The 12,259-nt window shown below is 50.6% G+C and overlaps 1 protein-coding gene across 3 annotated transcripts in view; it reads right to left on the minus strand.

The window, feature by feature from the left end:
- Positions 1 to 12,259, minus strand: part of Rab11fip4 (RAB11 family interacting protein 4) — a 106,382-nt gene that overhangs the window by 83,618 nt on the left and 10,505 nt on the right. Inside the window, exon 1 of one of the 3 annotated variants that reach the window (XM_029483748.2) lies at positions 6,929 to 6,945. The exons of the other annotated variants lie outside the window; for them this stretch is intronic. The gene's annotated coding sequence lies outside the window, so the exon portion shown is untranslated. Of the gene's footprint in view, positions 1 to 6,928; positions 6,946 to 12,259 lie in introns of those variants that run through there. 3 annotated transcript variants of the gene reach the window in all.

The following is a 12,259-nucleotide window of genomic DNA, read 5'->3' on the forward strand; positions in this document are numbered from 1 at the left end:
GGGTTTCTCTGTGTAGCCCTGGCTGTCCTGGAGCTCACTTTGTAGACCAGGCTGGCCTCGAACTCAGAAATCCGCCTGCCTCTGCCTCCCAAGTGCTGGGATTAAAGGCATGCGCCACCACGCCCGGCTCCATGTTTCATCAAAGGTTTGTTGGGGTTTTTTGATTTGGGTAGCATGGGTCCCTGTACCTGTCTGTGGTCAGGGTGCTGGCAGCTGGCTAGGAGAACCATATAGGGATAGCAAATGGCAAAGGGAGCTGGGGAGAGGGGGACTCCAGCAAAGGCTGGTGCCTGGGCTAGCTGAAGCAAAGCTGGAGGGCTGGCCCTGAGCTCCGAGGCCCAGATGCTTAGGGTGTAGCTGCAATGGGACACTCTGAGTTAGATCCCCTGCAGGAACTGGGTGTGGTGGCACCCTTGTCAGATCGTTACTCAGGAGGTGGGAGGAGGAGACAGTCACGGTTACCCAGGGTCTGAGGACAGGAGGCTGGCTGCAGTGCTTTGTCCTAACAACACAACCTCCAGGCCTCTTCCTCAGAGTCTTCTCAACAGCCTAGAGGAGTGGTTTTCAACCTGTGAACCTAGTCAAGACCCCTCTGCCAAACCTTCGTCTCCAAAACTATTTGCATTACAACTCACAACAGTAGCAAAATTAGTTATGAAGTTGCAACGAAAATAATTTTATGGTTGGGGTTCACCACATCATGAGGCATTAAAGGGTTGCAGCATTAGGAAGGTTGAGAAGCACTGGCCTAGAGAAACAGCACATTGTCCTCTCCCTGTTCTGGCCTCACCCCACATTAGAGGAGTCAGGAGGCAGAGGCAGAAGCACCTTAGCATCCGGACTCTATTCTCTTTGCAGGCCAGTCTTTCCCCCTGCCACCCACCCAGAGGGCTCTGGCCCTTCTCTGGGGCCTCAGGGCCAAAGGCCCAGCTGCTTGTTTATCCACTTTCCCAGGCACACAATAAGGCCTGTGTTCTGACATCCAGAAGACAAAGGGTGCAGGCAGCCACTGACCTCCCTGCTAATTCTCAGGGAGGGCAGAGAGAGGAGCCAGGCAAGAGTTCCCACAGAGCCAGGTGCAGACAGAGAAGGAAGAGTTTCCAAAGAGGGTCCTGCCACTCAGTCCCTAACCCTCAGGCCAGGCTGAAGAGTCTGGTGTCAGTTCCTAATCACCGCTCCCAAAGCCTGCACCCCGTGGGATGCTCAGGGCATTGTGGTCTGTGTGTCTACACTGGAGTCTGTGCAGTCACATTACCAGTAGAAGACTGTTTTTCACACATCTACAGTGCTGACTCTCAGGATCAATAAGACAATACCTAAGCAAGGAATAACGAACGTTGCACCATGCTCGCCAAGGATGCTGGGTGAAAAGGTGCTTGCTTCGTGGGAGCTGTAGAGGAACAGGTCCTGGCAGGAATGGGCAGAGGGGGCTGCCTGCAGCTCCACCATCAAGGTACTTGGTCAGGAGTCTTGGAGAACACCTTCTTTCTTTATGCCTCAGTTTCCTTTTTTGGGAAAAATGGAAGCGCTGAATAACACTAAATACCAGCAGCCTTGGGGGTCTATAGAGTTGGGATGTCTCCCCAGGGTTGTTTGGGGGTACACACGAGGTTAGGGAAGAGATGAAAACCAGAGTAACAGCGAGTGAAAGGAATGAAGAAAAGCCAGTGTCTCCCTCTAAGGCACAGGGCCCTGTGGAGGACTCAACCAATATCCACAAATAATGGCAAGACCTGAAGCAGGTCCTGAAGGCTGCTCTCCTCTGCTCCTGACCCACCCCTGTTTGACCAGGTGCCTCAGGATACCTCAGTTAGGGCCAGAAAGAGCAGACTGAGCCAAACCTGGGTTTGCTTTAGGCAAATGTCTGTTAAACCTCGGTTCACTGAGGTGAGACAGGGCGAGAACTCTGCAGGGGTTCTGATGGGGGAGGGGTGAGCCAGTCATGAAAGGTTCTCTACCCTCTCTTTCCTGGAGAGAATGCACCTTGGGTGACACTGGGGAAGATCAATGGAAGGAGGCTTCCCAAAGGGTGATGCCTCCAAGCCACTTTAGGAAGCTACCCTAGAGCTGCTGTGCTTTCTCAACATAACACACACACACACACAGACACAGAGGCAGGCAGGTTTTTTTTTCTCTGCATTTGAGCCATGTATGGGTTTTTCTTCCCAAAGCTGAGGGTCCCTGATGGAAAACTCTCCTGGGGCTGGTAAGAACACCCACTGCAACTCATGGACCTGAGCTTGGATCCTAGCAACAGTGTTGTAAAAAGCTGGGTATGGCTTACATGTGCACCCCCAGTGCTGTTGGGAGTACAGACAGGGGGATCACTGGGGCTTACTGGCAACCAGTCTAGCTCTAGGTTCAGGGAGAGACCCTGCCTCAAAGGGATAAGGAAGAGCAGGACACCCACCTGGCATCCTGCTCTGGCCTCCCTGCTTATGCACAGGAGCTGGAGCCTGCACACTCGAGTGTGCACAGCACCCCTCCCCCTTCCAGGGTCTGTTGGTGAAAAAGATGGGGAGGGAAGGAAATTTCAAGAGCTAAGGTGGTGAAGAAGGACTATTGGGACGTCTCTGGCTAGGGTAAGATATCAAGAAAGATGGCCCAGGCCACCCGTCCTGGGTAGTATAGCCTCAGCTAAGCTGTGACTGGAGCCCTTTCAAGACTCCATCCAGCATGTCCAGGTGTCACCAGGGGCCCCTTAATCAGTCTGAGCTGCTACAGTGGAGAGTCCCTCTGGCCACCCACGAGAGCTTTGTTTAGTGTCTGAATAGTAATGAAAATGACAGGGGTGTGGGTGGCCCCTGAAGTAGGCTGTCCTCTGTCCCTGCCTTCAGCAAACGTTTCTTCGGCTCCACGGGGAGAATGACAAGCTCCCAGGAAGTCCCCAGGGAAAGGACAGATGTCCTGCTGTACATCAGGAGTAAAATAAAAATAGCCTTGGGAAGAGCATAAAAGCACGGAGGTGGTGACTGATCACACGCCCACAGGAGGTGACTGATCACAAGCCCACACGTCTGGGCCGTATATTACCCCAGGTCTCTGTGGTAGACAGAGCTGGGCTGGAATCCCCCCTCTTCCGTTCACCAGTGGTGTGAGCAAAGGCCAATGACTCAGCCTCTGAATTCCACCTCATTATCTGCTGGGATTTAGAAACACGCAGGCTCTAGAGAAGTAACACTGTCCCAACTCCCTGAGCGGCTCTCCTCAGAGGCTGCTCTCAGCAGACACTGCTCTGCTGCAGGCTGGCTGGTGGCTAATCCTTCCTTTTCCTCTCACAAGAGTTTTCAATCCGCTGAATTTAAAAATGGAATTGGATCATTTAAGAACCTCAGCAGGGTGGTGGGGACAGTAAAAAAGGGAAGGCTCAAGGTATTTCAGGGGTAATTAAGACAGAAGAGGCCATAAGGTCACCTCCTGGATGTTTGGGGATTTAAAGGAAGCAGAGCCCAGAGGGCTGGGACTTCACACTGGGGCAGCCAGTGGATGTGACTGTGCTGGACCTAAAGGATGGGCACAGCAAACATTCAGTTGTGGGGAGTACCGGGGAGCAGAGAAAAGGCGGGGAGAACAAGAAGACATGGGAAGGGTGGACAGGAGCTCAGGACAGGCAGCAGTGGTACCAGCTGGTTGGGGGTCCAGCACCTGCTTTGGTGGCTGGAGGACACAGAGGGCAGGGAAGCTGGCCAGGAAGTCACCATGCCCTCTGCTGGGGGTGAGGGTAGTGATTAGCAGGGGCTCAAGGACCCAGGTTTGTACTTAGGAAGGTGCTGGAAGGTATAGGGGGAGAAGACAGGGAGAGCTTAATGAGGCCAGTCCGGTCCAGAAGAGAAGCCAGGGCCACGTGGGGATGGAAAGAAGGAAGTTTGCTTCTGGTGTGACAGACACAGGGAGGCCAGGTTGACACCTAGGGGTCATTTCCTGAATCTCTATAGACAAGGAGATGGTGACCAATGCACCTGGGGCATCGGGCAGGTTTTGGTCGGCCAGGGTGGCATGTCTGCCTGACCACAAATCCAGGTTCCCTGGACTCTCAGACACAAGGCCCTCCTGGCCAGGCTTCCATTGTCTCACTGATGACACAGACCCGTCTGCAAGGGCAGTGGTGGCAGAAGAGGAAACTTGTCTCCACCAAGAGGACACGGGTGGCTCTGGCTGACTGTGAGGGACAAGGTTCTGTCCTATGGCTTCAGTGACCTGCCTTAGGGAAGGCCACAAACACAGCTTCTTCTCTCGGTCACTCAGCCATCACCAGCCCCCAGATGTGCTGAGGTCCACAGGGTGCGGACAGCTGAGTTTGAGGCCCGGGGTACATCGGGGTACATGATAGCTCAAAGGCACAGCCACCACCGCCCTGTTTTCTCTGTGGGGAGGAAAGACATGGATACCCCCACACTGAGCTGCTGACAGGACAGAGACTGGGAGACTCTCGACCAATCGGTTGGGTGGAGGTTCCCACTTTGTAAAGCTGCTTTTCGGTCTTTCCCTTTGTCTTTTCCTTTCCTTTCTCATTTTTTATTTTTATTTTTATTTTTATTTTATATTTATTTTGAGGCAGGGTCTCAGGTAGCCCAGTTTGGCCTTGAACTCCTTATCTTGTGTCTACCTGTGGTGTGTTTAGGATTAGCGCTGCCTGTTACTGTACACCGTTTATGCCTGTCTCCATGCAGTGCAGGGAATCAGAGCTTTGTGTATGATAGACAAGCATTCTACCAACTGAGCTACATCCCCAGCCCTCCCTTTTGAGCCTGCCTTTCTAGCACCAGGCCAATCCCAGCCATTCTTGGACTAGCAGAGTTCTAGTTGACATCGATGGTCCAGTCCTGAATTCTGAAGCCAGGTCCAATCTATGCACGCTACTTGCTTTGGTTTTTTAAGGTTTAGGAAGGTTAAGAATTAATGAGGGCAAGGCAGGGCGCACCCCTGGGAACTGTTTCCTGGCTGTGGACCAGGGAGCTCAGCCTGCAAGGGGAAGAAGGACACTTGGACAATGCTTCCCCAAGGGAGGGGCACACTAGGGGTCACACCGTGGGCAAGTGGTCTCTGGTGTCCTCCAGCCCAGTGTCAGGGCCTCTGTGGACACTGTTGATCCTTTTGTTTTTGTTTGTTTGTTTGTTTTTGTTTTTTGTTTTTCGAGACAGGGTTTCTCTGTGTAGCCCTGGCTGTCCTGGAACTCACTTTGTAGACCAGACTGGCCTCGAACTCAGAAATCTACCTGCCTCTGCCTCCCGAGTGTGTGTGCCACCATGCCCGGCTGATTCTTGGGGTGGCTGGAGGGGCACTGCTCATCCTAGGGCTTTGCTGGAGTTTCTCCCACACTCAAATGAAATGCCTTCCTCTCTTCCTCAGAAGCTGCAATTGGGCTCACAGCCTCTGGGAAATCACGTTTTAGCTTCTGAGGCAAAACAAATTATGGCAGCTCCAGCCAGAAGCCCTGGCGCCGCTCCTCCACATGATGAAGGAAAGGTTACAGGTCCTGGGAGCCCACCGGGGAGTTTCTCAGGGAGGACCATAGCCTCACCACCCACCCAGACACAAACAAACTGCAGCCCCCTTGAGCCTGGGGTTTTCTCCTGCGAAATGACCAGGATGCAAAGGCCAACTTGCACTGTAACCATGGAGACCAAGGAGAATTTTGGACTTGAAAGCTATTGATTTGAGCAGGGGCTTATGAAGAATCCTGTGGGAATCAGGCCCCTAGGAAGGCTTCTGGGGGAATGGTGTCCTGTTCACCAGAAGGTTTCTGTTCTCTTGAAACTCCACAGGGGTCCTGAGTGGAACCTCAGTGCCCACAGGCCAGGCAAAGGACCTGCCCCCACCAGCCCATCGACCAAAGGGGCCTGCCTTAGGTACTTACTTCTGTATTGTGGTGATAAGACAACATGACCAAGGCAACTTTGAGTTTATTTGGGGCTCACAATTCCAGAGAGTGAGTTCACGGCCATCATGATGGGGAACATGGCACTTGATAAGCAGGTACTGGAGCCGCAGCCACGAGCTCACATCTTGATCCACAAGCATGAGACCGAGAGAGTTAACTGGGATTGTTGTGGGCTTTACACCTCCTTCAACAAGAGTCACATGTCCTAATCCTTCCCAAACAGTGCTGCCAACTGGGGACCAAGCATCCCAACATAGGAGCCTATGGGAGCCATTCTCCTTCAAACCAGCACAGGGCCGATTTCCAGAAACCTATCTGTCCTGTAATGGATTCAGTAATTAGGCCCTGCTGAGGTTACCAAGAAGATATCTCAAACCAATGAAGAAAGCAAAGATTAAGCTGGCCCATCCATCCATCCATCCATCCATCCATCCATCCATCCATCATGCCTGCCCGTGAAACAATGAGGGCTACCAGCCTAGTTCTGTCCATGAAGCAAGCCGTGCCCAGAAAGGTTGAGCCCCTTGCCACAGTCTCTAGGAGTCTCAAGGTCTATCACAGGAAAAGTGGTTCTCAAGAGGCTGGAGCCATAGCTTAGTGGTAGAGCATACATTTAACATGCACAAGCGCCGTTCCAACCCCAGCATGACCACAACGAAAAGCCTTCTCTCAGCCAGATGTGGCAGTGTGTGCCTGTAATCCAGTGCCAGCCAGCCTAGCCTCAACAATGAGCGTCAGGTGTAATAAGTACTAAACCCACTGCTAAGGACTTACGGCTGTACCCTTAGATTAGTGAATCTCTTGGCCCTCATCTTTTGCAGCGAATGGCAATTAACACAGAGACCCAGGACTGGCTAAGGAGTAGAGAATAGAAGAATGTGGAGTGCTGAGCCCTAACTGGATCATCTGTATCACAACCCGTCCTCCCAAGGCTCACACATTATTTCAGAAGAGGGAGTAGAGGCTTGTAAGAGCCAGAGGCGCTGGGTGACCATAGAGAGAGAGCATCTTCTGCACACAACAGAGCCGGTGCATGTATGAACTCACGTGGTTGTGACCGCATGCAAGAGACTTGCTCATGCTCCGAGACGTAGACAAGCCTTGCAATTGGCGGCAGCCAGGAGATGGGGAGTCGGCTTTAAGCATGTGACCCCTGGTGAGGGGGATAACACTGCAGGAGGTGGCCCCACCTAAGGGTATTTGGGTAGCACAAATTAGACTTTTAAAATTTAAAAAGAGGGCACATAGTTGAGTGGATCTGGGAGGAGTCAGGGGAGGGGAGGTAAATATAATCAGAATACATCACATGAACTTCACAAAGAATAAACACAGTGTTCAAACTGGGCAGTGGTGGCATACTCTTTTAATCCCAGCACTTGGGAGGGAGACAGAGTCAGGTGGATCTCTAAGAGTTTGAGGCCACCTTGGTCTACTGAGGGGGTACGTTGGACAGCCAGGGCTACACAGAAAAACCCTGTCTCAACATTTTTTTTTTTTGAAAAAAGAATCAAGAGACTTAAGATGTTGCAGATTTTCAGTCTGGATGTGTGTATAAATGTTCTTCAGGAATTTTTAATTCTCTTCTACTTTTTTTTTTCAGAATTTTTTATTTATTTTATGTATATGAGTACACTGTAGCTGTCTTCAGACACACCAGAAGAGGGCATCGGATCCCCAACAGATGGTTGTGAGCCACCATGTGGTTGTAGGATTTGAACTCAGGACCTCTGGAAGAGCAGTCAGTGCTCTTAACCACTGAGCCATCTCTCCAACCCTCTCTTCCACTTCTTACAGAAGTCCTAATCGTACACTGCCAGGAGTAACAAGAGCTGCAGCAAGTGCGGCAGGTTCAGTCTGCCTAGCGTCCTCAGTTGTAAACTGAAATGTGTCCTCAGGTCCTTTACTGCTCTTCTCTGTGACAGCAATGTTCTAGTTAATCAGCTTAGAGAAAGAAAGAGAAGTGAGGAGCGACAGAGAAAGGATCCGGAATATGTGACAGTCGGCTTTAACATGGGGATGTGTGTGTGTGTATGTGTGTGTGTGTGTACACACGCACATCTATACAAAAGTACAGACACAAACACACACATGTACATACACATATACATACACACATATGTACACACACACACACACACACACAGCCCTCTCGGATCAGTCAGTCTGAGACACACAGGCCTGTCAGCTTCCACTGGCTCCCCCACCCCCTGTCCCTGCTCATGAAGCTTCCTCTGACCTCCAAAGGACCAGGATTCCTCACGTCCTGGGCGCTGCCCTTTACTGCTGTCCTGCTTTGCACACGACACTAAGTCGGCCATGTTGGGTGAGAGGGGTTTCAGGTCCTTAGTGAGGACATGCAATCCACCTGCCCATCCCCTGCTGCCAGAGACTCTTAAGGCCGCCTCCTCCCAGTCTATACCTGACACACGCCTCAGAAGGGCAGATTCTAGGTGAGCTCTGTGTTCAAGCAACTTCCTAAGTGAAGAAGCTGGCAGCTTTGGACTCCCCAATATGGCTGCAGCTCTCTTACAGCCCTGGTCAGAGCAGGGGACCAGGGTCAGGCCCAGGGCTGCCTCTTTGTAACTGCCTTTTTTTCTCCATAGCCAGAGGCACTGAAGCCGACTGGGGAAGTTCCTTAGGGACTAGAAAAAGTTCAGGTCTGTTCAACCAAGGGCTCTCTGCAGATGCAAACCCTTCCCCAGCAGGTACTGCAACACCAAATGGGGCAAGAGTCCTCATACATGATTCAGGCCTTGATTCATAATTCAGATCTCCTTTCCCAAAGTGGGCATGCGGACTGGAGGCTGCGGCAGAGCGGGAAGGGTAAAAGCAAGAAGGTTCCAGGTACCAGAGAAGACGGAGCTGCAGACTGCCTGGTGTGGAGGTGACAAGCCATGAGACAAGCCTTAGGTCTTCCAGGTCAGGAGAGAGGCAAGTGTTCAGACCTGGGCCCTCTGGGCTGAGGGCACAGGCCAGTTCTAAATCCCAACGCAGATCTTCTCAGCCTGGCAGCCAGCAGGGAACCTCTGGCATCTGCGTGTTCAGTTCCCCAGGATATCCTACGGAATCCTATCCCTGGGGAGGAACCAGGCTGAGCGGCGCTAGACTCTGCCAGGCAGGGAGTGGCAGGGATGGCCTTTGCTGAGGGCCCTGTCTGTGAACACACTCAAGTTCTCTGAGCCAACTCCAGGGCCGTTAGGGGCAGGGAAGGGGAACGGTCCCAGAATCCAACAGAAAAGCAGAGGGGCTGTGTCATCACCCGCACCTCTACCCCAGGGCAGACTCCATCCTCTGGAGATGTGATAGCTCACCTACTACCAGCCCCGCCCACCACAGCAAGCTCCCTAAAGTGAGGTCCCCAGAGTCACAGTAATGATAATAATGGCACAATAACAACCGACAACAGGAGCAGCTGCTCTGAGCCCGGTACTCCTAAGAGCATTACCTGAATCATTCCAGATATACTCCACAAGCCTATGGAGTAGCTGCTATTGTTAGGCCTATTTTTTACTGAGGAGAAAACTGAGGAGAAATGGTTACCCCCCCCCCCCCCCAGCTTGTTAGGAAGTGAGGAAGTCAGAACTCACCAGAGCTCAGTCTCTTCTGCACTATACCAGTGCTTTGAGCTGCTCTAAATCTGCTGTGCTGAGCAGTGGTATCACCACCATCACCATCACCATCACCACCACCAACATCACCCCCACCATCAACCTGGGTCATACGGCCGGCACAGCAACAGTGGAAACAAGGCCACAGTGTCCCGTCCCCAGGGGCCAGAGTCCTAACCACCTCATCCCAGGGTACCATCTCTTCTGAGTGTGCCTAAGGTCACAGTGTCCACAGTGACAGTTCCCAGAACAAGGAGCTTCGGACACACCACTTTGTCCTGTGCCAAGCACTTGCCCTCACTCTTCCAGTCACAGGCACAGTAATGCCCCCCCATCCCCCACAGGGCACCCCACCTCACAGACAAGGCCAGAAAGTAGGTTCTGCCCAATGCCACCTGGCGGGCAAACCTGGACTACTTCTGTGAGAGCCGTAGGCAGGAGTATGTTCAGCGAACTTTTTTTTTTAAAGGTTTATTTATTTATATGAGTACACTGTAGCTGTTATCAGACACACCAGAAGAGGGCATCAGATCCCATTATGGATGGTTGTGAGCCACCATGTGGTTGCTGGGAATTGAACTCAGGACCTCTGGAAGAGCAATGAGCTTCCTGCTCTACAATAAAACCAAAGAAGACCAGGGCTGAGAAGCCAGCTGCTAATGTGATGTAATATAATGTAATGGTGGTATGCTACAGTCAATGCATTAAAAATTAACTATGTGTGTGTGTGCACACACACACACTTGACTATGTGTGTGTAGGTCAGAGGACAACTCTCTCCTGCCACCTTGAACAATCCAAGGATCAAACTTGGGTTGTAAGACCTGTGCCACACAAGTGTCCCTACCTGCTGAGCCATCTCTCAGGCCCACCCCTTTACATGTGATAAGAAAAGTCCCGATTCTGGCAGCCCCACTGAACCTTACACCTACTGGCTCTACCAGCAGTCTAGACCACTGCAGAGCTCAGAGCTGGGCTGCACAGCTGTTCTGGATGCCCAAGGCCAACTCTGAACCCAAGGCTAATAATGCCTTGCCAGCAAAGGCCAGCATCCACTGGCCCATTCTTTGCACTTCTGTCCAGGTTGTCTTGTTTGTGGGCTGGAGTCTCACTAGATCCGCAACCAAGAGTCCTGACTGCTTATTGCCCGGCCTCTTCCTTCTACATCAGCCCCTAACCCGCAGCAGCCCATGTTCAGACTCCAGGATCCATCACCTCCTGCCCAACGCAGCCTGCCATTCAGGCAGCAGTGCCCAGCTATCTGCCCTAACCTGGCCTGCTCGCCTGATTCTGCATGAGGCCATGTGGCCAATGTCCCAACATGCCCCTCTCCTTTTCCCACAAGGACACATCTCCCATGCTCATTCTATCTCACACCTCAGACAGAAAAGCAATAATTACCTTTGAAGAGGACAAGCTTACCTAGAAAAATCCATGGAAATCAGCTAGAAAATTACTAGAATAAGTGAATTCACGCTAGTGGTGAAATAAAAGATACATTGACAAAAATAAATTGTATTCCTATATGCTGCTAACATGTAGCTTAAAAAAGTAATGCGGGCTGGAGAGATGGCTCAGTGGTTAAGAGCACTGACTGCTCTTCCAGAGGTCCTGAGTTCAATTCCTAGCAACCACATGGTGTCTCACAACCATCTGTAATGGGATCTGATGCCCTCTTCTGGTGTGTCTGAAGACAGCAACAGTGTACTCATCATACATGAAATAAATAAATAAATCTTTTGTTTGTTTGTTTGTTTGTTTGTTTGTTGGTTTGTTTTTCCCAGACAGGGTTTCTCTGTGTAGCCCTGGCTGTCCTGGAACTCTGTAGACCAGGCTGGCCTCAAACTCAGAAATCCACCTGCCTCTGCCTCCCAAGAGCTGGGATTAAAGGCGTGTGCCACCACTGCCCGGCCATAAATAAATCTTTTTCAAAAAGTTTAAAAAATAATAATAATGGGGCCAGATGTGATGACACATGCCTTTAATCCTAGCATTAATTTGATAGTTAGGCTGATCTCTGTGAGTTTGAAGCCAGGACGGCTATGTAGTAAGATCTTCCAGAGGTGGTGAGTTCAATTCCCAGCACCCACATGGTGGTTCACAGCTGTCTGTAACTCTCACGGGATTGGGTGCCCTCTTCTGAACTCTATCAGTACGTGGTAAAATACCCATACACTTAAAAAGAAAAATATAAATTTAAAAATAAGTAAAGAGTGAAAAATGTACTTTATTCTTAGTGGTAACAGAGCACATTCAACACTTAACATTAATTTAGCATAGTTTTAAGATCCTAATTTTTAAATTACTTACTTATTTTTATTTCATCTGCATTGGTGTTTTGCCTGCATGTATATCTGTATGAAGGTGTCAGATCCCTGGAACTGGAGTTATAGACAGTTGTAAGCTGTCATGTGATTGCTGGTTGTTGAACCCAGGTCCCCTGGAAGAACTCTTAACTGCTGAGCCATCTCTCCAGCCCCATAAGATACTACATTTTAGTACTTTGTTCTCATGAGGAAGACTGGATATACAGTAAGGGCTGTCTACGTTAGTGGGTTGAATACAATATTTATTAAAGCCCTTGAAACAGTGCTATTTACTTTGAAATCTATTTATGAAACCAGGAGTGTGGTGTACACCTATAACCTCAGCATTTAGGAGGCTAAGGCAGGAGAATTATGAGTTCATGGTCAGCCTGGATGACACAGCTCGACTTTATCTATAAATAGATATAAATTCTGTAAGTGTTAGAGAATGTCAGAGATCTATC

Source organism: Mus caroli, unplaced genomic scaffold (assembly GCF_978045245.1).
Source record: "Mus caroli unplaced genomic scaffold, Mus_caroli_1 scaffold_13, whole genome shotgun sequence".
Taxonomy (NCBI): Eukaryota; Metazoa; Chordata; class Mammalia; order Rodentia; family Muridae; genus Mus; species Mus caroli.